Consider the following 26,113-nt stretch of genomic DNA (forward strand, 5'->3'; position numbering starts at 1 on the left):
ACTAAGTATGGAACTAAGAAGAACCAAGTATTTTGAACTTTAATTTTCTCAACTGGATAATGCAAAGAGTAATGCCTATTTCAAATTGTCTGATGGATAGATTGAAATAATGTAAATAATGACCTTAATATCTCCTGAGCCTTCAACAATCTCAGTTTGAATCTTTTCCTCAGATGAGTAGCTAAAAACAATGGCTACAAGGCAGTCTCCCTTTGGACCGTTGCATGAATTACCCATATTCCCAAGCATTCTCTTGTTTGCTTCCCAAATGTAGAGCTCCTACTTTAGAAAACAATCCAGGACTCAGTTTCTTTGCACGGGATGCAGACTTCTCCCTAATCCTTCCAGTGGCTTATATTTTGCCGGTGACCCAGCTCCCAGCTTCTGCTTTTCTGTTACCCCTCAGTAACATCACCTGCCTTAGTTTATGTTCTTCCTGCCTTCTGTGACACTTCCTATTCCATCATACTAGATGCCCCTGGTCTTGAAAATCTGACCAAGCCTGAATTTTTAGTTATTTCCCGAAGGAAAAAAAACCTGAATGGGGAACCCTGATAGGGTAAAGATCTCCAAACTTTTGAGGGAGAAGTTTTCTCACCAAAGGGCAAAGAGCAAAGTAAAGAGAGTGGGACTCAGAGAAACCAAGGGAGAGTTAATCCTCATATTGTCGAGAATCAGGTCCTCAGAGTAGCACTGGATGCATGCTATTCGTTACGGGAGGGCCCTTGGATCTCTGGATGGATCCTCCTGTTCTCCTAAAGGACCTCTGAGCTTACCGTCCTTGACTGTGTTAAACCAACCTGGAGAAACCAGTTAAGGTGGTCTGGCCCTCAGGGATTGCAAAACAGGAAGGTGACATTCGAGGTAGGAAATTTTATAGTTTTTGATACTTTGCAATTAGTTTTGATTCACTGAAAAAAAAATTAAACTATTTTTTTTTTAAGAAAAGCTCATTATCCGGGTGAACAGCCACACTATGTATATCTTCTATTTCTGCCTAGTATACAGGCCTTACTATTGAGAGTCTGCACATATAATAAGGAATGTTAAAATTTATGGGGTGTACCCCATGGCCCAAGCATTTCTTGCACCCTGATACTTACGACAAAAATGCATGTTGTTATGTCCATTTTACAGATGAGATAACTGAGGCTTAAAGAACATAAGTGATTTATTCAATGCACGTTACCTCATCCAAAATCATACAGGAGGCAAGCAGTGAAGGTGAAATTTGACTCAGTCCTCTGTGATTTCAACACCTATGCTCATAACTACTAAATAATACTGTTTAGGAAATCAGAGAAACTCCACTTTTCTTTTCCCCCATCGCCCTCATCCCAAGACCCTTCAGGAAAGAATAATACAGGAATTCAGTACTATTATTTATCTATATACCTATACTATTCCCCATCCTGTTTCCTCATTTGTAAATGTAGAAGGTTGCACTCATCTAGAAAATCTCTTTAAGACTCACAATTGTATTATTCAGAAGCAAGTATTTCTAGTCAAAGCAAGCAGCTACTGCTGAAGGGGAGGAATTAACATAACACGATTAATACTCCATTTCATTAACAATTAGTTATGTTAAATGCCATTCAATTTGTTTGCGCCATCAATTTCTGGGAAGGTATCCACGCTTCTTGTAACTTTCCAATAACTTTCCATCACCAGCTGAGTTAATTTCCCAAGTAGGCAGGCATCAGACTTTAATTCCCAGCCTTTAATATTCTCCAGCCCTTGGGCCACTGGTGGACCTACATGATCTGATGTCAGCTGCTATCTGAATCCAAGTTAGGGCTCTTCCTATGAGATAGGAGTGGGCCCTCCCTGCACTGAAGAAAACAACAGAACCCAGAAATGGAGATGTTTTTCTCCAGGCCCACCCCTACCACGCTACTCACCCCCAGTGATTTTGGGGTGGTGGGTGCCGTAAATGTATGAACGGGTAGATTTTCAGATCCAATACAAATACGACATCCTCACTGAAGTTTGCACCGACCACCGTAGCCTGAACTGAAGGAACCATAGAATGCCAAGTTGGGAACAGATAACAATAACAACCCTGGCAGCAGTGGCAGGAAATATAGCATTTATTTATGCACGTATCACATGCAAAACACAACACTAAATGCTTTATGTACATTTTTTACCTTAATCTTGACAACAACCCAATGAGGTGGGTATTATACTGTGTTTCCCCAAAACTAAGACCTAGCCAGATAATCAGCTCTAATGAGTCTTTTGGAGCAAAAATTAATATAAGACCCAGTCTTATTTTACTATAAGACTGGGTATAATATAATATGATATGATATGATATATAATATAATATAATATCAGGTCTTATATTAATTTTTGCTCCAAAAGACTCATTAGAGCTGATTGTCTGGCTAGGTCTTATTTTCAGGGAAACACGGCAGTAATCCCCCTTTTATTTTTGAGGAAATTAAATGGTTATTTGTTGTATCGGTTCTTATTTATTTATTGCTACATAACAAATTACCCCAAACTACAGCAGCTTAAAACAATAAATATGATCTCACACCATTTCTTGAGGTTAGGAATCTGGGAGCAGCTGAGCTAGGTGGCGCAGGCTCGGCGTCTCTCATGAGTGTGAAATGAAGACGTTACTCGCTACTGAAGTCATCTAAAGACTCTACTGGGACGGGAGGACTATCTTGGAAATTCAGTCACGTGGTTGTTAGCAAGAGGCTAACCTCCCCACATGGGCCTCTCCTCACAACATGGCAGCTGGCTTCCTCCAGAGGGAGGAAACCAAGAGAGGGAGAGGCAGAGGCTGCAGTGTCCTTGATGGCCTCGACTCAGATGTGACATACCATCACTTGTGCAGTATTCATTCGTCCCACACACCATCCCTGATACAGTGTGCAAGGGGACCACACAAGGGCATGCCTACCAGGTGGTGGACATCATTGGGGGTTATCTTGGAGGCTTCCTGTCACACAAACTAAAGTTACACGACTGGTAAAATGACAGTAAGTTAATTTAGAAACTCCAGTTATGTGTGACTCCATAGCCTGTGCTTTTAACTCTGTGTCGGGGCTACCTCCTTGAAAGGTCTTTTCAGGCAGTTTACTCTTTAGGGCCTCTCAGGACTAATCAGGGTTTGATCAGAGAAGCAGAACCACTAGAAATGGTCTGGGATCAGGGATTTGTTACAGGAAGTTGACCAACATAGTTCTGGATGCTGGTCCTACAGTCTTTGTGAGGCGGTTTCTTTGGAATCTGGTGCTGTGACCTAAAATGCCATGTGCATGGCAGGCAGTCAAGAAAGACAAATGAGCATGAAGTGGAGGAGAAAAAGGACAAACAAACCACAAAGACACACTGGAAGCCGCAGGGATGAAGTGGAGCATGGGTTGGGCTCTCAGTACCTCCAACCCTCCAGATTGGATGGGCTGCGTGGGTGACCTACAAGAAGTGCTGGTGCCCTTCAGTACAGGAAGCTGGCGACACTTACGGGGGAGCAAGTCTGATGGGAGCTGAAGGAGCTGCAGGGCTGCTGTTGCTAAGGCCTCAAGGTAAACCAGGAGCAAAGCAACGGTGTAGATGATTTGCGCCAGCCTGGTGCCTTCCGAGTCCACGCAGACTGTGGTTACCACTTCACTTCCTCCTTTCACATGTTGTACAAAATGCCTCCTGTGGCCAAATAACCGTGAATTAGTCCGAAAGGGAATCCTTAGAGTCAGTACTAGCTTAGCTGAATTGCCACACTACCAGCCCACCATGCTGTCACTTCTATTCCGTTGCCTATCTCCACTGTAGCACCTACAAATCTATGGACCAACCATCCGTGTACACATACCACAATCCAGCAAGACCCCCAACGCTTCAGGCCTCTGCATGTGCCTATGCTTTTGTGTACACTAATTCCTCTGTCTGGAATAGCTTACCCCCAACCAGAGCCAGCTTTATGGGCACGAGATGTATGTGCAGGGCCCTGTCCCGAGAAGAACCCAGAGCTTTGTATAATGCTCATTACTTTACCGAGAAGACTACTTTGGACAGTTTGGAACAGCCGTGATTGCTAGAAAGGTTTTCCTCATAAAGAAATCTAGTATCATCTACTCGTCTTTCCATAGTGCCTACATACTAGTCTTAATTTCACCCATTTATCGTAGAAAAAAATGAATCTGCTCTCTCTTCTAATGATATCCTTCAGGTATGTGAAGGCAGGATTCATATGCTACTTATTATTCTGCATAGATTTGCATATTTAAGTGTCTCTGTGGCTTGGATCCATGTGTAATATATCTCTGTACTGTTCACAGGGCCTAAAAGTCCTTCAGTTGGCGGCAGACCTAGGCTGCCCTGCTTGGGGCAGACTGGAGTGACTCTGGCGCTGCCCCACGTGTTTCTCATCCTCCCGCAGGCTGTCCTGGGTAGTGTTCATGGTGATGGGGGAGGCACAAAAGAGAGGGCAACCCCACCGGCCACGTCCTTTCCTACTTTCTGCATGTGTCACATCCCATTGGCCAGCAGGGTGACCTACCAGCCTGTTTTTACTTCCTAAGGGATTTCACTGGGACTGAGGAGCTTCCCAGGATGCAGGATATTCGATGCTAAAACCAAGACCAGAGAAAACCAGGACAGTTGATCACCTGCCCCGTCATGTGGCCTGGTCTAGAGTCAGAGTGGGAGGCGCTGCACAGCCAAAGGGCAAAGGATACAGATTTGAGTGGCAAAGAATTGAGTCCATTACTGTAATCAGTCTACTGCTAATGGGCTATGTGTTTTTCACATCACTCCTACAACAGCCTTTAGACCAAATTAGTGCGTGCTGTCTTCATTCTTTGTCTTAAGCTAAAAAGATACCAAATGCAGCCGAGAGAGATGGAAAGCACATTGCTAAAAAACACAGTGGGTTTTGTTTATCTTTTTTTTTAATCCTCATACAGCTATGTTTCAAGTTGATGGCAGAGGTCCCTTGGTTAGCTGCTCCCTAGAGCATTCCCAAACAAGCCTTTACACTTTCCAAATAAGCCCAGGTAAACTTAGCCCTGACCTGTAGCTCCGAGTGTCAGTGCAATGACAAAACAACATGAAAAATGGAAAATGCAGAGAGTAGAATTTTTGTTTTTATGTTTTATCTCCACCAGTCAGACAATTTACAATCGGGTTTTCTTTCTAATCAGGTCACACCCAATGCATGATGACCTGGTGGGCAGAACCTTCCTCAACTACTGCCATGTATGTCTCCCACTTATTTCTCTGTGGTTGACACTCTGTTCCTAACAGTAAGTGCTCAATCATTCATTCACCATCTACTTATTGAGCACCTATGATTGACTGGACACTGTGATAAACTCAGGGAAGATAAGGATGAGTAAGTCTAAATCAGTGACGTCCAAGGCGATGACAGAGATAGACTTCTAAACATAATGAGTGGCCATTTTTATATAAATTCCAAAGTTGTCACCATAGAGTTATATGTAAAATACATGTCAAGGACAGAACTGCTCTCTTCGGCTACACAGTCAGGAAATATTTCCGAGACTACGTGCTTTTGGACGAGGTCTTGAAGGGTGACAGAAGCTCACTTATAAAGCAGAGCAGTCAAGAATATGGGCTTTTAAGTCAGGCTGGGTTTGGACTGATACTCTACTGGTCATGACTGTGACCTTGAGTAAGTTAGTTAACTTCCCATTTTCCGTTTCAGTTTTCTCATAGAAAAAATGGTCTTTTAAGAATTACATTAGATGAAGTTATGCGTGTGGGTGCATATATGTACAGCCACACATGGTACTGTGCTTCTCAGAGAGGAATCACTCTAGGGATAGATCTTACCATTACAGTTCCTTCTGACAGAGAAGTGGCAAGAGTGTTTTCAGCACAATATTCCAGATCGAGAAGACACTAAATTTAGGAACATGGAAAAGCATGGCATATTCTTGACAAAACAAAACAAAACAAAACAAAACAAAAAAAAACTAAAGTCTGATTAGGGCATTGCATGTTATGTGTCAAGATGTGTGGTAGGAAGCCTAATGGATTGACAAGGAGATGAGGTTGGAGACCTGAAGAGATCACTGAATGGAGGACTCTGAAAGCTTTGTCCAGAAATCCTGTGTACAGGTGGGTGGTGTGGTCACCAGACAATAGCGAAGGGTCAACCTAATGTCCTAAGGACACCCATTAGAATAAGAAAGATGCATAAATGCAAGGGCATATCTGGTTTAGCACTTTCTCTGGGGACCTAACAGAATGTCTTTCTCAGTGTAGATGCTCCACAGATATCTGCAGAATGAGCAAGTGAGGGAATGGCAAGTGGCACCCAGAAGGCAGTCAAATGACAGAACTTGCTGGAGCAGTTCAGGAGAATACCAACCATTTGACCTATGCCAATGGCAACAGTAATATTTTAAGGAAAAAAAAAAAAAACAATAAACAAAAAACAGGAGGCAAAACCAATAGGACTTTGTCACTCACTGCCTATGGGTGGCAAGAAGAAGCATGGCGTCAAGGAAAATCCAGACTCTAGCATGGATCTCTAGGAAGACTCCCAAGGCAACAAGATTCATAGTAAATCAATCCATTTTTGCTTGTCCAGGAAGAATATTTTACCATATTTGTGTGTAACACTGTTGAGGGGTTCAAATGAGGTCACAGATTTGCAAACCTTTTGTAAATTGTAAAGCAACTGTGTAACAGTGTAAAAGATATTTATTCATTCACAGATAGTTTGATTGCTTGTTACATGCCTGGCATAATTTTAGGTACTGGGGATACAGTATTAATCAGACAGTGGCTTTCCATTCTATTGTAATAAGAACCACTTTGGTTTTAAGTTGGCCAAGAATCACATATGTGCCTCCACTCGGTAAGAGCTAATATGAATTGAACTCTTTCATTATACAAGGAGTTTTCTACACAGAATTGTATTTAATTCTGAGGGAGCCCTCAAAATAAGTATGTCATTCCCACTTTGGGGATGAAAACAACGGAAACTTTAAATATTTAAGTAGCATGTCCAGGCTTACAGTGCTGCAAAGTGGTAAAGCCAGGATTTGAAATTGGGTGGAGAGGGAGTCAAAATAGACTCCTTTTGGGGGGAGGAGGGTTAGGCAAACCCTGCAAAACTTGGAAATGCATAATAAATATTACAAATGCTATTTGGAAACTTTTATAATATAAGCTATAAATTAAGAACTCAACCAATCTCCTCGGGAGTGTGGGTTGAACGCTTTCCTGTATAAAAGATTGATTGAGGCTTTCATAAGGACCCTTCCCAGTTAAGAACCTCAGCCACTTACATTTTCAACCTAAATCTATTAAGAACAACGTCTCAACAACCCCATGAAGTTAAATTCCCTTGTTAAAGTGATCATATATATTTCAGTTAAATAATAACCGTGGGAGAGGGCAATTAGCAGATGCGGTCAGAAGAGAAAAAGATGTTTTCGGATGAGATTGGAAATGAGATGGAGAGTCAATGAGGCAGAAATGTACAAGACACGTTTCCCCCCCTAAGATTTCCTGAATTCTGTTACTAATGATACCTGAAGATTTGGAAGGCTCTGACCAGAACAAAACACATTGCAATCAAGGAGGTTCAAGGAGACTGCCACCAAGTCTCTCTGCCATCTCTTTCTGCCTGGTTCTTTCTGGCTATGGTGTTCTTCCTCCATCTTGGGCGCCTTTGTCTATCACTTGAACTGAGAAGGAATCAGGCATTATGGTCTGTCAGCTAATGCAAAAGGATGAAGGCAGCAGGAAGAAAAGGCATCAACCTGGGCACTGCACTCACGTTCTTTTCCCCAATTCTTCACGTGTGTTTCAAGTCCCACCACTATTTTGCCATCATTTTGGATTTGGACATTTTTTGGTCTTCTAGCCTGGCTGCAGAAATGAAAATACCCATTTGTGGTCTTTCATAGGATATGCTATGCTTTGAGTTAAGAAACGCAAAGGAAAATAGAAAACAATCTCTGTGGGGTGGTGAGAGAAAAAAAACAAGAGGCTCAGTGTTCATAGGAACTGGGTTCAAATTCTAACCCCTACATTTACTAATGTGTGTCCATCTCCTTCATTACTGTATCCAGTGAACCACATATGTCATGGCAGTTCATAAATATTCATGAGAAAACGAGTGTGTGACCTTGGACAATTCTCTCTCTCTCTTCTCTCTCTCTCTCTCTCTCTCTCTCTCTCTCTCTCTCTCTCTCTCTCTCTCTCTCTCTCTCTCCTCATTGCAAAGGCCCATTAGTATTATAATTTGAAGCACTGGATGAAATAACATGTAAAATTCTGACCCAACTCCTGATCTATAATAAATATTTTAAAAATTCCATTTCCTTTCCTCTCATAATTAGAAAAGTTCAAGTCCCAGCTATACGATGTACTGGCCCTATCCTTGACCAAATCAATCACCATTTCTTGAGACTTGATTTTCTTGTTGTTACAAAGAGAAGGATAAAGATATTCCATCCACTTCTCCGAGTTGCTCTGAAAATTATGAGTTTATGAAATGATGCATTAAGCAAACAGTAAAGTGCTGTTTAAATTTTTTTTTTTTCATTATCTCTATAGATTTGGATCAGATTCTCTCACTGGAGACATATCTTCCTTTGGTTGTGAGAGCATGCCATAGCAATCTTAGAGTCATTATTTAAAAATCCCACTATGTTTTCATTACTAAGTCTACCTCTAAGAAGCCAGATGCTTTCTAGCGCATATAATTGCACAAAGCAAAGATCCTAAAGGAATTGATGTGGCCTCAAGGAGCATTATTAATAGGGATCCCTTCTAGTGATGTAATTTTGGAAGCAATTTTCCATGAAATTACTGAATGTGTGTATCCATATAAATTTGAGCCCATTTAGAACAATTTTCATTTAGTCCCGTGCTCACACTAATGATATTTTTCACTAGATACTCTCATTTGAGATGAAGGGATATATTTATCTATTACATATGTCTGGGAAACTTACTTCACACTGGATTGTCAGATAAATGTTTCTGTGAGGGGTTCCATATTTCTTTCTCTTCGTCATCACTGGTACACCACCAGACTTGTACAGTTTGGTAAGGAAAAGGTCTGAGTCACTGAGTGTCTTCAGCTACAGCTGAAACATACGCCAATGAAAGGAATTGCAGTTCATCTCATTTTGTGATCTGACAAACTAACATAGCAACTGGTTTAAAGGATGGATTTTGGAACCAGGAAGACCCAGTTTTGAATTCTGGATCTTTCCTACATTGCAGGTTGCACTAGACTTTAGTTTTTGCTCCTAAAAAGGAGCATCCTAATATCAATCTCCAAAGGTCTTCCAGGGTCATTGTCAGAATAAAAAAGAAACTAAAATGTAGGTAGTGCTTAGCACAATGCTTGGCATATAATTCACTCATTAAATGATTGACACATATGACATCCTCATAGGATTGTCATATTGATGCTGAATAGACCCAAAATAAAATGTGTTTGTATGTGTGTGTGTGTGTGTGTGTGTGTGTGTGTGTAACGAGAAGTGCAAAATGGTCCAAACGAGTCCAAAGCTACACAGTTAATTAAGCAGTAGCACAGGAATCAGAATGAGCTTCATGGACCTCGGGGATGAGTCCGACCAGTCTCCTGTATTTCAAGTGAAGAAATGAAGTACAGAGAGGATAAGTGACTTGCCGTAGCTAGTGGAAGTCACAACAGTAGGCCACTAGACTTCGTAAATTCTAACTCAGTATCATCTCATTGAACATCTCTTCTCCCAGAGTTCCATAAAACCCTTCTGCACGTGTCCGCCCCCAGCTTATTCTTTACTCCATACGTAGAGGTTACTGTGCTGCTATTTTAGAGCTGAAACACATTGTCACCCCAACCCATGTCTTTTTTTTCTATTCGTTTCCCAGGACAGAAACTCAGAGTACTCTTCTCTTTTCATCCTATGTGTGTGTGTGTGTGTGTGTGTGTGTGTGTGTGTGTTCACATGTGCACACACATGCACATATGTCATGGCCTCTGCCCATTACCCTCGTGTAGGACAGCAGCAGCAGCTTACGGGTTGCCATGGCCCTCTGTGATCCTGAAAGATGTCAGTGATGCTCACGGTGATAGGAGTGAGCCTGTAAATACTGGGTATTCACAGTTACTTCACTACGCAACCTGCAGACAGCCAAGTTCTCCTGGCTTCAGCCAGCCAGCCATCAGCACGGCCGTGCTGTTACCGATTCCCACACATGGTTCTCTCTTAGATCTTTCACATGCTCGTACGGCCAGTCTACAACTGTACTGGAGCTTCCCATCTCCAGATGCTTCCAGATTAAATCCATCTACCTATTACATCTTCTCCCTCATGCTTCAGAAATACACAGGACATTTCATAATTTTCAAAAGGTTCCGTCTGACCCCATTATAACCTGTTATTCCAGTCCTTTATCCCCTCTTCAGCCTAACCTTTCCAACAAAAATCTAGCAGCTCGCCTGTACATCCTCCCCATGTACTTCCTCTAACTCCCCAAAGCATGGCGTATGTCTCCTCTTTTCTGAGGTTGATCTCTGGCCAAGATAACAATAATTCCCCATTGCTAATTACTTTTTTGTTCTTTTGTTTTCGCCTTTTAGAACATGTAACACTGTTAATCACCCTAACCCCACTGCTCTCTAACTTTGAGCCTTCTATGGGAAAAAGGTGTCCATGAAGGAAAAAAGAAAGAATGAGAATTTACTGGTAGCAAGAAGCCTAACAAGGAAACACGTCTGCTTTGGTGGCACTGTGGACTGGTAAAATGGTCCTTTAACTTAAACATGAGCTCTCCAGTTTCATAGCCCCTCTCTATTAATCAGGATTATCCCACAAATTGTCCTGATTAATAGAGAGTGGCTATGAAACTAGAGCACTCATGTTGAGCCCATGCTGATTTTTTTTTTTCCGGGTTTAACCTTCTTCCAGGCTTCTTGCCCCGCACTCCAATCAGGGGGCCTTGGTTCACATTAGAAACACAGCACTGACAGCAGAATCTGGATTTTCTCAGTTTGGGCTTTATTTGCTTGTTTCATTTTATTTTATGTTTTACCTTTATACAATTTATATTAACTTTGTAAGCGGGCATTTTCCCGCCAAATCGCGTCGTAATGCGGGGCTTTTTTGACATTTTCTCGCCAAAATTAGACTTTCCGTAAAATATTCATATCTTTCGATCTATTTGATATTTTTCTATGAAACTTTCAGTGTTTTAGTTTAAAAAGAGGTGCAAAATATGTATTATTCTCGTCTCCCGCGCTTTGGTATAAAAAGCGATATGACGAGTTTACTCGTTTCCCGCAAAAAATGTGTTAAAACAAACAACAACAACAAGAACAAAACATTTTCACCAGTCGCGTTTTGTTGATAAAGAATTCCAGCTGCTGGATCTTGCTGTCTTGTGTGAGTTTGCGCACCTGGGTTCCAAACTCCATCACGTGGCTTTGTCCCACCCACTATAGTGTGTGTAGTTCTTAATGGCTCTCAAAGTAACGTAGGGTCAAATCATTGGTTTTTCCACAACAGAATCATTTTTTATAACAAGAATTGTTGTCCATGATATTGAGATTTTACTAATCAACCTTCTTATTTTATTGCTTTTATCAGAGAATATAGTCAGTATAATGTACAATTATTTTGAATTTGCTGAAGCTCCATTTGAACTTTGTCTATATTGTTAGGTAGAGACAAAGTTCATAAATGTTTCACCTTCTTGGTGTATTGTCAGGTTTATTAACATGAAATATTCTCTTTTCTCCATTTATAGCCCTAACTTTTCATTTAACTTATATTACTATTTCTGTCCAAACTTCTTTTTGGTTTATATGTTCTGTATATGCTTTTTTCTTTTTATTTTGAGAGAAATATTACTTGTAAGTAGCATCTTCCTGGCTCTCTTTATTATTATTTTCTTTACCCACTTTCTTCTTTTTAATTCTCCCTTTTCTGCTTCTGTTAAATTGATAATGTTTTCTTTCTTGTTTTCTTCTCTTCTAGTTTGGTATTACATACTGTGTTTCTATTATTTTAATGGTTTTTCTAATTTTTTTAACCTAAATTTTTATAGACTTTTTTTTCTAACAACATCCAAGTTTAATCAGTATCTATAGCTTCCATCTATTTAAAGACACAAAATTTAGTTGTGCTCTTATCTGCATTTCCCACCACTTGGTAGAACTGGAATACTAATTCCAGATTGTTATAGAAAATACATTATATATATACATTTATATATATATTTTTTCTTATCTCATCTAGGCACCAATGTGTTATTTTTTCTTTACTCATATCACTTAGCATTATGTCCTTCTGTATTCAATATTCTATAAGCATATATATATAATCATTCTTTAGAAATATTTTTGCTGATGACTTCCTAAGTCCTTGTGTATCTATAAATATTGCTATTCCCTTTCATATTCAAATAATTTAGTTAGATATAAAATTCTTATTTTAATTTATTTTTTAACATATTCACATGTTCTGCCTAGCACTCCCGTGTATCTATATGCCATGCTTCTTAGCTTCTCTTTTATACATTTCATCTCCTTACACCTTGCTGATGCTGTAGCAACTTTGTTGCAGTGTAATTAGGAGTACGGAAATTGTAATGAGTAGGAAGACTTATGCTAGCAAAAGGATGTGGCAGGATTAGGTTGGGGGGACTTACCTGACAGTCCCTGCCAGCCCAAAAGGGAACTCCAGAGCAAGGATAGTTCATTAGAGGAGCCTCACATCACCATGCTTTGCTTCATCATTGGCTGGGGGCTGGCCTGAGAATAGCATGCATTGACTGCAAAGCCGAGGTAGCCACTTAGGAAGCCAGCAATGAGTACCGCCAGCTAAGTGCAGCCTAGCCACTCGGCTTTGAGGCCCTTCTTGAAGGGGATACAGGGATACAGCTCATGTGGTAGAGGTGCATTCTGGGAGATTCCTACAGCCTGTTCTCCCAGATCACCAATTTCTCCTTAACTCTGTCTGTTGTACCGTTCAGTCTCTCTCTTCTGTTGTTAATATTATTATTGCCATTATATAACCATTTCCATTTCATGACTAAGAGCTCCTGCTCCTTCTTTTATGCAGCCTCTTGGTTTTGGCTTCATGAAATCCCCACCTTCCTTTTCACTGGAATGTTTTTCCCTTTTTGTTATTTCCCTGTCATAGCACTCATGATCATGTATCTAGGAACAGTTGCCTATACGCTTATGTTTACAGTGGAGTTTAACTTCAAGCCCAGCAGGAGACTCTTCTAAGGGTGAAAGCTTCTAGTAAGGTCTTTCTCTGGCTATTTCCAAGAAGATTAAGAAATGGATGGGGCGTAGCAGCAGGAGAAGGGCTTCTCCCGCTGATCTCTCCAGATTCTGCTTTGTCTCCCACCTGGAAATGGGACTCTGTGAGATACCAATCGAGTGGCTGTGTTAAATGTCTCTGGTTAACTAGAAATGTTCCTGGGGTGTTTCAGGAAAAATAAGTGAGAAAGAGAGTCATGAAATTTCTTGGAATGAGAAGTGTGAGTGCCACTAAAATTCCTCACACAACATGGAGTTACACGAAGACAGGTCTTTTCCAGATGTTCAGTGAAACGCATCACATATGCAGGCAGAAAGAAGTCTGGCCAACATAGTATTCTAGAAGGGGGTTGATTCCCTAATGATAGCTGCTTGTTCTGAAGGCCTGGAGCGAGGAGGGTTCACAGAGCCTGACCACCCCTCCACCTGCACCCGCTCTTTCCTTCTCATGTCCACTTGGCACTCAGATCCAGGGTTGAAATGCCCATCGTGCTGCCCCTATGCTGGTTTTATCTGCAGTTACCAAGAAGCCTGGAGCTTCTACTTCCTTTGGTCAAATTCCACTTCCTCTAAGTCTTGTATTTCCTCCAGCCTCTATTTTGAATATGGCTCCATACTCACTCAATAAAACAAACAAACAAATGAACAAAAACAAACAAATAACACACAACTTTTTGACATTTCAGGTGTTAAATACAGATCACAGAGATAATGAAAGGAATTCCAAGCACCATGTTGGGTAGAAGTCCCACCTTAGTGACATTTTAATCCCCCCCCCCCCCATTAGGAACATAGGGCTGTTTTCACTGATGTGAAAGATGGGGCCTTGAAGCCTTTATCTCCAGACGTCCCTTTGCCCCTCTCCTATGGCAACATGGAACACAGTGTTTAAAATCACTATGTTGGAAAATCTTCAGGGCCACTTGTACTACTGATTTTATGATTTCAGAGTCCACAAGTCACTGTGTCATCTGTAAGAACTCAGAAGCCTCAAAAGGCAATGTGTATAGAATTTCCCCTCTTCTCCTCGTGGTCTGCAAACAGACTGTTAAAAAGCAGGAAAATTCCAGGGGCTGTATCCCAGGTCCAATATTAAACAAAGACCATACCCTGCTTCCCTTTAACATTTCTGACTCTTTCTCCACATCTGTCAGGAGACGTCTCTCCATTTTTCCACCTTCAGTCAATCTGTCTTCCATTTCATTTCTTTATTGATTATCTCCCGGATGATAATTGCTGATACACTGAGAAGCATGCAGACAGCAGAAACGTGTGAATATCAATTGTAGGTTTAGTCCAGGTCAGGAAAGCTACTCTAGAAATCTCTGGCCACTTGTGAGAAGCTTGGTAATTTCTTCTTCTCATTTTGATATAAAAATTATTAAGGTAAACTTGTTTTGCCTTTTTTTTTTTTTTTTTGGTAACTTTTTCACACATTTTAGTTTTGAAAGTTGAGTTCAAAGAAAGGACTCTGAAAGATACCAATTGAGTGACTCTTCTTAAATGTCTCTGGTTAAATAAAAGTGTTGCTGTGGGGTTTGGCGTGGGGGAGAGTGAGAAAGAGAGTCATGAAATTTCTTGGGAAGAGAAGAGTGAGTGCCATTAACATTTCTCACACAACATGGATTTGCGTGAAGACAGGTCTTTTCCAGATGTTCAGTGAAGCGCATCACATATGCAGGCAGAGAGAAGTCTGGCCAACATAATATTCTAGAAGGGCTTGATTGCCTGGTTTTGCCCTCTGTGAGCACCTACACTTTGGCAATAATAATTAAGCGGAGTTTACTCCAATGAAATATCAGTCTATGAAAGCATTTCCCGATGTGTGTTCTCCAGAACAGTTGTCATATGATATGTGCTGTGAAAAAAGACCCTGTAGTCAAATACATTTGGGAACTATTTTATATTCAATCCTCTTTTAGGGCAATCTAAAATTCCTATTATATTAAGCAGTTTCATTATATTAACCCAGATATTTTTCAAAACAATTTACCATAGCCCCATCTTTGTTAAGGTGCCTTGGCTTCTGTTGAGGTGGATAGTGATATATCCTAGTGGGTAAGAGCGTCAGGCATAGCAAGAAGGACCTGATTTCCAATCCTAGTCCTTGCACTTGCAAGGTAACCTCTTGCAACCTCATTTTCCTCGTCTATAAAGGGGAAACAGTAACACCTTGTGAAACTGCTAGGTTCACATGCACCAATACATCTGCATGTCTGTGCAATGAGCAGAGGGCTCAGAAAATCATAGCTGGATAAACTAGCAGTGATGATTATGACGAAATGAGTAATATTAATAGAAACTCAACAAAAAGAAAATCCTGGAAGACTCTAGAGTGGTAAAGACGTGGCTAGTTCATTCTTCCTTCTTTTGGTCCTGGAGATACAATAGAATGAGAACAGAGACCAAGAAATGGTTTGCTGCTGGGGTAAAAAAGAAAGCGAGCGAGCGAGAGCCATACTCCTGAAGGTCAATTTTCATTATTCCCCTGCAGTAGAGCCTTCTCTGCACCCAGTGTCACTCCCATGCCACACTCTACAGTGCTTTCTGTTTCCTTTCTACTACTTACATTTACCCTGACAAGGAAGTTGTTTTCTGTAATCCCCATGTCCTCCTTGCCCTAATGCTTCTTTTTTGGTGATGCAACTCAACGTCCTTAAACACAACCACTGTTTTGTATAGCTAAGGACCTCTCAGAGGAGCCTGGGAGAGACACACTTTTGCCATGACTTGAACCTTGGTTTACATTTGAATTGAGAGTTTCTAGCAGCTGCATTTTTTTTTTCAAGAATCATATGATTTCACTCAAAAGTGGGATATAAAACTGAAAGTAACAAATTATCAAGAGAAACAAACAAAACTCAGAGACACAGACATAGTTTAATGGTTACCAAAGAATAATGGGGGTAGGGGTGGTAGAAGTGGGTACAGGGGGTCAAATATACTGGGGGTGCCAAAGCATGTATACACATGACTTGTATTCATCTTTTATTATCAGTATATATTGAGTATTACAATTTTAATACAGTTTTTTCCTTTCTTAAAATGTGTATGCATTAAAAAATAAATAAATACCACCTGCATTTTATCAGAACAGCTGACCCTAGTAGGAGTTGGTAGGTTTGAATTTTCCTGTTAGTTTCTGTTCCTTACTACTGGGTTAGGGAAAAATAAAACAAAACAAAAGAACAAATCATCAAATGCATTTTGCACGCGATCTTGTAACTCCAACATGGGTGCTTGGATTTTCAACATTCAATTTGGTTAAGCGCTAATCATGATTCAGAATTCAAGGAAAGGCATACAGAGCAGGCTAATGATTCAGCACATGAGCTTTGCTGTTGGTGTTAAAGACTGGGATCTGTCTAAATTTGGATAATTCACTTGGCCTCCACAGGCCTCACTTTCCTTATCTATAAAATATATATATATATATATATATATATATATATATATATATATATATATATATCCTAATTATGAAGCTTGTTGTTAAGATTAAATAGAATAATGCACAATATTTACTATTTGGTTGGTTTAGGAGACTGTTTCAGAAAAGTGTGAAATTTGACAGAGCTTAGCAGTTTTTGCCTGCCTGAGTCAGATAGCAAACTTGGAATGGGACATTTTGCTAACCGTTGAGTTTGTCCATCCAGATATTAATGCAACTTCTGTCCATTAAAAAACTCACAGAACAGGTTGTAAACAAGGAGATGTTTTGTTCAAAAGCCAGAAATGCTAAACCAAAAGACCAATGCTTATCAAAGACGGACCTTAACATTTCCAAGTTTGTTAGCAGGTGGGCATGTGTTTCTGAGGAGAAGTTATAGAAGCCTTCTAACATCAAATAATTAGAACGCTGTTCTTGTGAAGTGGACGGTTGAGAACAGTCCTGCAAGACTGTGCGCAGGATGTAGTCCTTGCTCTGATGGAGGTCTCCTTGGCCCTGGTCATTTTCAAGCACATGGGAGAAACTGAGACAGCATAACAGGGCTTGGTTCATAGTTTACAGAAAAGGAGCCAAAGTCTTGTTCAGTTCTCTTTTTGGTTGTGTCTAAACTGCTGTCCTAACAGGATAATAAGTATTTGACATCAAAGGACTATATTAATATTTATTTTTATCTACCTGCTACTTTTCATCATATTTTAGTCATGTTTTATGGCTTTAATTCCCTTCGTATGTCCTTATTTAAAGCTGTTCTATAGTTTACATCATATGGTTCTGTTCATTGAAGTGGTAGCAGATCTGTCAGCTGTTTCTCGCATCTGTTGCTTCGTGCTTATACTGGATCACTTCCTCTTGTGATCTAGGGTTATCAACTCCTCTTCCTGTGCAGCCTGAGTTGAGGGCATATCATTCTAGAGCAGAACTGTGTTGGAATTTTCCAGGTGCCCAAGAAAAGCCCACAGACTGGGGATCATTAGTATGTTAGTAGCAAATCTCAGAGCCTCCCAAATCATAAAGGTATGTAAATTAATACCCTACACCTCAGAGTGAAGCAGGGTTATGATTTTAATTTCATAGATTCTTGGAGGGCTTGTTTTGTTTTTTGGGTTTTTTTTGCACCCGGAGACTAGAGACATGTGGACATGTTTTTATACTTTGCATGTTTTTATACAGCATGAATTTATACTACGCTGAAGGATGGTTTTATACAGCCCCTTCTTTCCACGTGTGCCACTTTAATAGATCTTAGAACTAATTCTCATCTTCACTCCTGGTGAGCTCAAGGTCACGTCTACTTTATCTAAATATGTGTTAAACTCCCCAGTCTCTAGTTGAGGGGCCACCGTCAATCCCAGCACATTTCTATTCTCATTTGTAGTTCCATCTTAATTCATGGCAATGGGAGACTTTTCCTTTTGTTCTGACAAGCTGGAATGTGCTTTGAGAAGAAAGTTTGCATCACTTGGTTGAGAATTCCTAAGCGTTTATTGTAGGAGGGTTTTTTGGTTTCTGTAGTTGACCACATGGCCCCAGCCCAGAGTCAAGCAGGATTCTTTCGACCTCAGGTCCTTGAGTAATTCCGGGGAGTCAGCAATACCGTGGATATCCCGTCTGTAGGCTCAGGCCTCCCCCTGCTTTCAGCAGAACTGTTTTGCTTTTGTCTGTTTTATACCCTGGGATTCTGAATAAGAATGGGTTGCACATAAAGGTTTAGTCTGTTAAAATAAAGTTTTTAATTCCTGCATTACATTTTGTAACAGAAAACCTGGAGGTGTGGAGTGAAGAACATAAATCTTTTTTTTTTTAATTTATTTTTAAAATTTATTGGGGTGACAATCGTTAGTAAAATTACATAGATTTCAGGTGTACAATTCTGTATTACATCGTCTATAAATCCCATTGTGTGTTCACCACCCAGAGTCAGTTCTCCTTCCATCACCATATATTCGATCCCCCTTACCCTCATCTCCCAGCCCCCACCCCCCTTACCCTCTGGTAACCACTAAACTATTGTCTGTGTCTATGAGTTTCTGTTTCTCATTTGTTTGTCTTGTTCTTTTGTTGTTTTTGGTTTATATACCACATATCAGTGAAATCACATGGTTCTCTGCTTTTTCTGTCTGACTTATTTCGCTCAGCATTACACTCTCAAGATCCATCCATGTTGTCACAAATGTTCCTATATCATCTTTTCTTACCGCCGAATAGTATTCCATTGTGTATATATACCACAGCTTCTTTATCTATTCATCTATCGAAGGACATTTTAGTTGTTTCCATGTCTTGGCCACCGTAAACAAAGCTGCAATGAACATTGGAGCACACGTGTCTTTATCTATAAATGTTTTCAGATTTTTTGGGTAGATACCCAGGAGAGGGATTGCTGGGTCATATGGCAATTCTATTCGTAATTTTTTGAGGAACCTCCACACTGCCTTCCATAATGGCTGCCCCAGTCTGCATTCCCACCAACAGTGTATGAGGGTTCCTTTTTCTCCACAGCCTCTCCAACACTTGTTACTATTTGTCTTGTTGATGATAGCCATTCTAACTGGGGTGAGCTGATATCTCATTGTGGTTTTGATTTGCATTTCTCTGATGATTAGTGATAGAACATGAATCTTATTGCCACATGCCATGAGCGTCTACCAAATTCCAAACTGCTACAATAATTCTGTGAATGCACACTCTCTTTATGTTCCTGGAGCAGAAATCACCTCCCAACTGGAGATGCAGTTGAGGCAGTCACACTTCCCCAGGGAGTAAACTGCTCCAGGAATAAGTTGAGCAAGGCCAGAGGCCCATTAACTCCTGTACACTAGGAAAAGTTCCTTTATCACTAATGGCAGCAGTGGGGACCTTAAGTCTGAAAGAGTCAATAATCCATTATGTTACTTAAGCTGTAAAAAGACTTCATTGACTATGTCCTTTTAAAAACCTTTTCCAAGGGACTTAACGCCAGGGAGGCAAAAAGTCCTCCAGTTCCCAAGAGGATCCAACTAAGGTGGAATATTGGCTGTGGGGAGCCCTGTCCTAGATAAAGCATAGCAAGGGGAACAGAACAAATACAGGGGGTTGGAGAAGTTTGATAAAATAAAACAAGGTAAAAGTAGGGAGTGGGAGCAGATGGCTGCAGAAGAGAAAACAAAAGGAAACATTAACATGGACACATCTGCAGATGTCAGATGTGAGATCCTGCATGTCTGAGAATCACAGACATGCTGGAATTGATGAAACAGCTTGCACCAACTCACTTACACCCACAAATGCTTCCCGGGTATGACAAGTCTGGTTATTACCACCCCTGGCTAACACTAGTGAAACTCTCTCCTGCTGTCTATGGTCATACTGGATTGGCTTTCACTCTGTCTGATATTGAACTGTTGGACATGGTATCACTCTGTCACTGGCTTTTCTCCACTTATCTGTCTTCAGCTGCTACCTGCTCAGGGAGGCACTTCCTGCTCTTCTCACAAATATCTCCTCACACAGCTGAAAGAGGTTCCCCTTTGGCATGTTGTTTCAGGACTCAGCAACTTTGCTTTAACGTACTTATCAGAACTGTAAGGACGTCATTAGTTTTTTCCATCTTCCAAAAAATATATCTTTCCTTACTAAAACGCACATTCCATGAAAGCAGGGACAGTCTGTTTTCAGTACCTAGGACAGTTCCTAACACTCAAATTATTACTGGGGAAACAGAGGAAAAAATGAAAAAGTGGAAACTAAAGTTTTCAAAAGTTAAATATAATTAGTCTTGTAGTAAAGTACTTTACAGAATCTACTGTTCATTCCCCAAAAGACCACTAGAAAAGTCAAGAAAAGCTAAGTTTATTAGACTTGACTGCAGGAAAGGATACAGTCTTTTCCTTTTTTCAAAACTGAAATATATAAGGTTTTAGGGCCTGGGATGGGTGAATCTAAGTTAGGTGGTGCAAAATGGAAATTAGTTGGGATGGGGCAAAGATTGTGACATTCATGTTTTTGTTTTTGTTTTTTTAATTTTTTTATTGAGGAATATTGGGAAACAGTGTGTGTCTCCAGGGCCCATCAGCTCCAAGTCGTTGTCCTTCAATCTAGTCGTGGAGGGCGCAGCTCAGCTCCAAGTCCAGTTGCCGTTTTCAATCTTAGTTGCAGGGGACGCAGCCCACCATCCCATGTGGGAATTGAACTGGCAACCCTGTTGTTCAGAGCTCGTGCTCTAACCAACTGATCCATCCGGCTGCCCTGTGACATTATAGTTTCATATTGATGGGCACAGTGAGTTGAGGGTCTGGGAGTAATTCTTGAGTATGAGGGTATTAATCTTGATAAGTAAGCTGTTTAGTCAGTTCACAGTCTTATCTTCCAGGAGCAGGCATTGCCTAGAGCAAGAAGTTTTTTTTGTTTTTTTCTAGAATTGTTTAGCGAATAAACAGGTACGTATGCATCAACCTAGCCCAAGGAGAGGAAAGTATGACTGTTTCCAGTATTATCAAATACAAGAGCAAGGAATTGTTGTAGTTTGAATTATCCATCCCCCTTTTTGGTTATATTTTGGTCTGAATTTAAGGATAGACCATAATTGTCTGGAGACTTGATTGATCCAAATTATGTCCACTTCTGATTGGTTATTGTGTAATCATAGAGAGTTACAGACATCAAAAAGGATCAGATTGTAGTGTTCTTTTTATCTGGAAAATCATGTGTCAGATGATTTGGTGGGACAGTGGCTTCCTTTGGGTCCTTCAATACAACTGCTAAGAGAATTGTAATCAGATTGAACAGTCCACTTTTAAGCCAGAGCCAAGGAGCCCAGATTAAACCAAGAGAACAGATTCCATCCCCAACTGGAAGAGCCCACAGCACCACATACAGGGGTACTGGGTAAGTTATCTAATTTAATGATTTCTTTGTTTACGCTTAGTCCGTAAAGATTATTTGCTTCTCCCAGTCTCACTTCCACAAATAAAACTGCAAATACTCCAATAATTTTTATTTACATTGCCTGATGGTCCTTTTTTAAATTCAGTCCTTTAAGCCTTGAGGGTTGACCTTAAAAGTAAATGTCTGGGAGGACAAGTTAGAGGGAAAGGTAGTTTGCCTTTTGAGAACCTCGTATGTGCTGTCATAGTAACCCTGTGAATGCTGACCATTACATTTGAGGTGTGAGAAAGGGAAGCAAATTTCTAGAAACGGGACAAGTAGGTAGTAAATATTGAATACTGGCTGTAAATCTGAGTCCTCCAATTCCAAAGACTGTGAACATCCCGCTATAACATGCAATCTCTCTCTGAAGAATAACCCAGAATGCAGTAATGAGTTAACCCTATATTTTTTATAATAATACTGTTATACTCATATCACTCTCATTTGATATTTAAACCATTTTCTTTGGCAGGATAAATGGGGTCTTGGCTTTTTCCTGGAGACAAGGGGGAGTCACAAGAGGGTCTAAGAGAGGACTCACAGGACCAGTTTAGCTCTTATTATAGCCATGTGTGGGATGACAACTCCTGTTTCTAACCAGAAAGGGTTAAAAACAAACTTCTCCTTAGAGATAAGGATATATGAATAGATCTACTGTCAGATGGGGAGGGCTGTTGTTTTCCAACTTTAAGAAGGATGCATAATTTAGGCCAAGATAATCACCAGTGATGCATACAACAGAGATTAATTTGCAAATTTAATATCAAAAGATTGGAGGACTTGCTTATGAAGCCACAGCTTCTAAATTATATTGAGGCGTTGGTTGGTAACAAGTGCTCAGGAGCCTCGATGTGCAGAAGAATATTAAAAGATACCACATGTCCTCTAATTAAAATCACAGCAAAATGGAGTAATGATTGCAGATACGATATTAGCAAAGGGTAGGAGGACGATTGGAGAGCAGTGCCAGGAAGGCAACAGGGGCTGGAAACCATGGCCTCCGTGGGGAGAGGCCTTTCTCCAAATTGCTGTGAAATCCCTAGAAATTAGCACGAGCCAGAGGGAAAGCTAATGTTCATTGCTGGCATTAGAGGAAATGAAAATATTTCTCTGTCACACATGATTTGGGCAAAGGTTTGGTCTGTTCTGTGCAAAGTGGCAACTGAGAGCAATTAAAAACTCAGCCCAAGTTTGCAAGGGACTCCCACCCAACAATAGCAATCAGACGTTTCCAAGCACTTCATGCTTTAGAAATTTTTGGTTGGTCGATTGTATTGTCTTTGTTTGTTTGTTTGCTTTGTGATTGTCTGTTTTGCAGGAGGAGTTTAGGAAGACGAAGCCAGCCACATGGAAAGTTTCCATTCATTCCTAAGAGGACAGTATCAGGGCTATTCAAGAGGGCTGGCAAACCAGGCACATATAAATATTTCAATGAGGTTTCCATTTAAAAATGTGCCATTAAGAACATGTCCAGCGTTTTAGAAGCATGGATTTCTAGAGCAGTTGAGTGTATTTGGGATGAAGTCAGAGTATGAGTATTTTTGATAGCTTCTTTTCAAATTGGAGAAAGCTGGTTGAAATTAGCGTGAACCATAATGGCTATTGAGGCAATACAAAGGCAGGCAAGAGTAATCCTTTCTCTCTTCATCAGGTCATCCCTGTTTAAGCCTCCTAACCAGATCTTACTCCTCTATAGGTTGTACTTCTTGGGTTCTGACCAAAAGATAGACTGAGAGAAATACCAAAATCATTTTGAAAGCAAGGGACATTCATATGTATCGCACATGTGCTGCCACTTCCATTTGATGTCCACAGCAGACATCACTAATCCATCGCAGCATACTTCCCCACTGACTCCAAAAGCATGCCCCAAATCATTCTCAACTGAGGGTTCCAAAAGTCGCTGTCAATCTTCAGCGATGGCATGCAAGATGTTAGCCACGTGCTAGGGAAATACAGAACATTTGGGAGATTTCAGAATATTTCTCATCACCAGGAAAGGAAAATAGACAGCGGGGTGTAGGGAAGTGAGCACTGGATGAATTGTCAACAGTCCAGGGCTTGTATTTCCTGTCCTGTTTACTGCTCTTGTGATTGTGGGCAAAGAACCGTGCATCTTTGATCTTTAGGTGCTTCAATTATAAAACTGAAATAATGTGCACTAATAATATTTTGTACGTGGTAAAACAACAAAATGCACTAGCTGATGAATATCTGTGAGCCGTGTGATGGAACGGAAGTGCACTCTAATTGTCACTAAATCTTAGGTGTTTGACTTTCACGGTTGCAGCACAACTGCTGGCAGAAACACCTTTGCCTGAGCTTCTGTTCCCCTGCCTTCTAACACACTCCCTGCTTCAGGTCTTCTCACACTGAATGGCCATCAGCATCCCGTGGGGGCGGCTTCTTAAAAACAGACTCCTGGGCCCCACATCCAGCGTTCCTGCTCTGGTGGGGCTGAAGGAGTGTCACCCAAGAATTTACAGTTCTAGTAAGTTCCCTGGTGGGGCTGATGTTGCAGAGCCCCGGACAATACTTTCAGGAAACTCTGCCTCACCTAAATTCGATACGGGCATGTTGAGCTCGTTCCCCGTATCTTCTAGGAAGCACCTGCCATGAACCCAATCCCAGAGATCTCTTATTTTCCCAGAACTGCTACCGCCCTGACACTTTTCTACCATTGCTGTGAGGCTTTGTATGTTTATATATTTTTAGGACTCCTCGTCAGTTCTGTGCCCCTCCTGAATAATTCTCTGCTTTGCATACGCGGATGTTTTTACCCAGGTGCTTGCTTGGAAGGCCCTGCTTTGAGCAAAGATTGCCAGGGTGAGCCAGCACAGTTTGTCCCTATTGCTTATTTGTTAAGATGAGCTCATCCATCTGTCTGTGTGCCACACACCCTGGGTGGTGAAACGCAGTAAAAGAAAACCACTCTGTGACAGCCCTCCCGGCATAATGTCTGCATGAGCAGAGGTTATTATCTTGTAATGTCACTGCTATTTCCAGTGGCCCCCACTGAATCCACTGACTGGTGAGATGAAAGGGGAGACGCCACGAACGCGATCCCCTGTGCTTTGTAAGGGGCAGCTTTGTGCTGGTCTTTCAGGGTGGCTGTTACTTACTATTGATTGGAGAATTGACTGCAATCCGATGCTCTCTTTCCCACTGATGTTGTCGCTGATGTATTTATTTAATAGATCCCAATTTAATAGTTCCCAACTTGGGCTATATGACCACTGCAGGGCAGACTTGGCTTCTTGATAGACTGGGGAGAGAAATAGGCTAAAAGTGAGCAGATGTTCTCCAGTCCAGATCAGCCACTGAATTGCTATCTGACCTTGGAAGAATCCCATCTCTTTTCTGGGCCTCAAGTCTCTTCTATATCCCAGGTCTGACCTAGGAGGAGTCGATGTTTCCGTGTGATTCTTATTTCAAGACTTCCAGCTCCCATGGGTGCAGCATGAACTGCTTGAGAAGGCCCCCAAAATAGTAGCAAAGTAATTGCAATGTATATCGAATAGCAGCTACTGTAGTAACAGAGCCACCCCCTCCCTGGGGTTTCCTCTTTAGGGGTGATATGCCAGAAGGAGAAATAAAATTACTATGTCTGTTCAGCAAATTCCTCCTGACAAAATCTTTAAGCGTTGACAAGAGTAATATACTGAAAATTAGTTTAGAAGTGTTTCAAGTTTCAAAAATCAATCAAAATCAAATTAGGTTCTGAAGATGCTGTCTGTTGAGTTTTAGGAAAAAATAAAGATCCGCTTCAGCAACTCAGCAACGTGGCTTTTACCCCAAAAGAGGTGACTCCCTCATCCAGAAAGCGATCGTTTTTTGGCTTGTATCTACCTTTAAGGCTCTCTCCAAGGACTTGACCAAGTATCCCCTTGTTCTCTTGTCCCAGATGTTTGTAAATAACTTACCTGCTGCCCTACATTTTCACTCCATTTCTCTCCTTTCCATTTCCCAACCCCCAAGCCAATTCCAAAGCTGAACAAGAAAGACATTTTTAAAAAGTGAAAGAACTAGTCTGACCTCTTAGGATGGTAAAAAAAAAAAAAGCCTGGCGGTGGGGAACAGAGGAACTAATTGCCAGTAATCCTCCCCAACTTGGTCTGATTGTCAAGGGCAAAAGAGTGGGTGCTGGAGAAAAGAGCCTATTCGGGATTTGAAAAAGTATGCCTCTATGGGGGGTACAAAATAAAAAGTTCAGTTGTGGCTTCATTCTTCTCCAGACTCCTAACTGATAAATCCAGGTCTTTCCTAGCCTGGGAGGTCAGTAGTGATCACGTTGACATTTATGCTTAAATGACAGTCGCTCAGTTACCTTCTTACAGAGACTCACCCACCCTGATTGCCCTTCACCCCTTCTTAATGATGTTTGGAGTTCTCAGAGGACTTAACATGTGTCCACAAACCAAGCTGGCAGCTGCAGTCATCACAATGAGGCCCTTGCTTGTCAATGCCTGTCTTCTGGGAAGTGGCCATAGTTC

At 41.0% G+C, this 26,113-nt stretch overlaps 1 long non-coding RNA gene across 1 annotated transcript in view; it reads left to right on the forward strand.

Annotated features, from left to right (window-relative positions):
- Positions 1-26,113, forward strand: part of LOC109447154 (uncharacterized) — a 240,793-nt gene that overhangs the window by 40,698 nt on the left and 173,982 nt on the right. The gene's annotated exons all lie outside the window — the stretch shown is intronic.

Source organism: Rhinolophus sinicus, chromosome 16 (assembly GCF_057876585.1).
Source record: "Rhinolophus sinicus isolate RSI-liver-muscle chromosome 16, RSI-T2T, whole genome shotgun sequence".
NCBI lineage: Eukaryota > Metazoa > Chordata > Mammalia > Chiroptera > Rhinolophidae > Rhinolophus > Rhinolophus sinicus.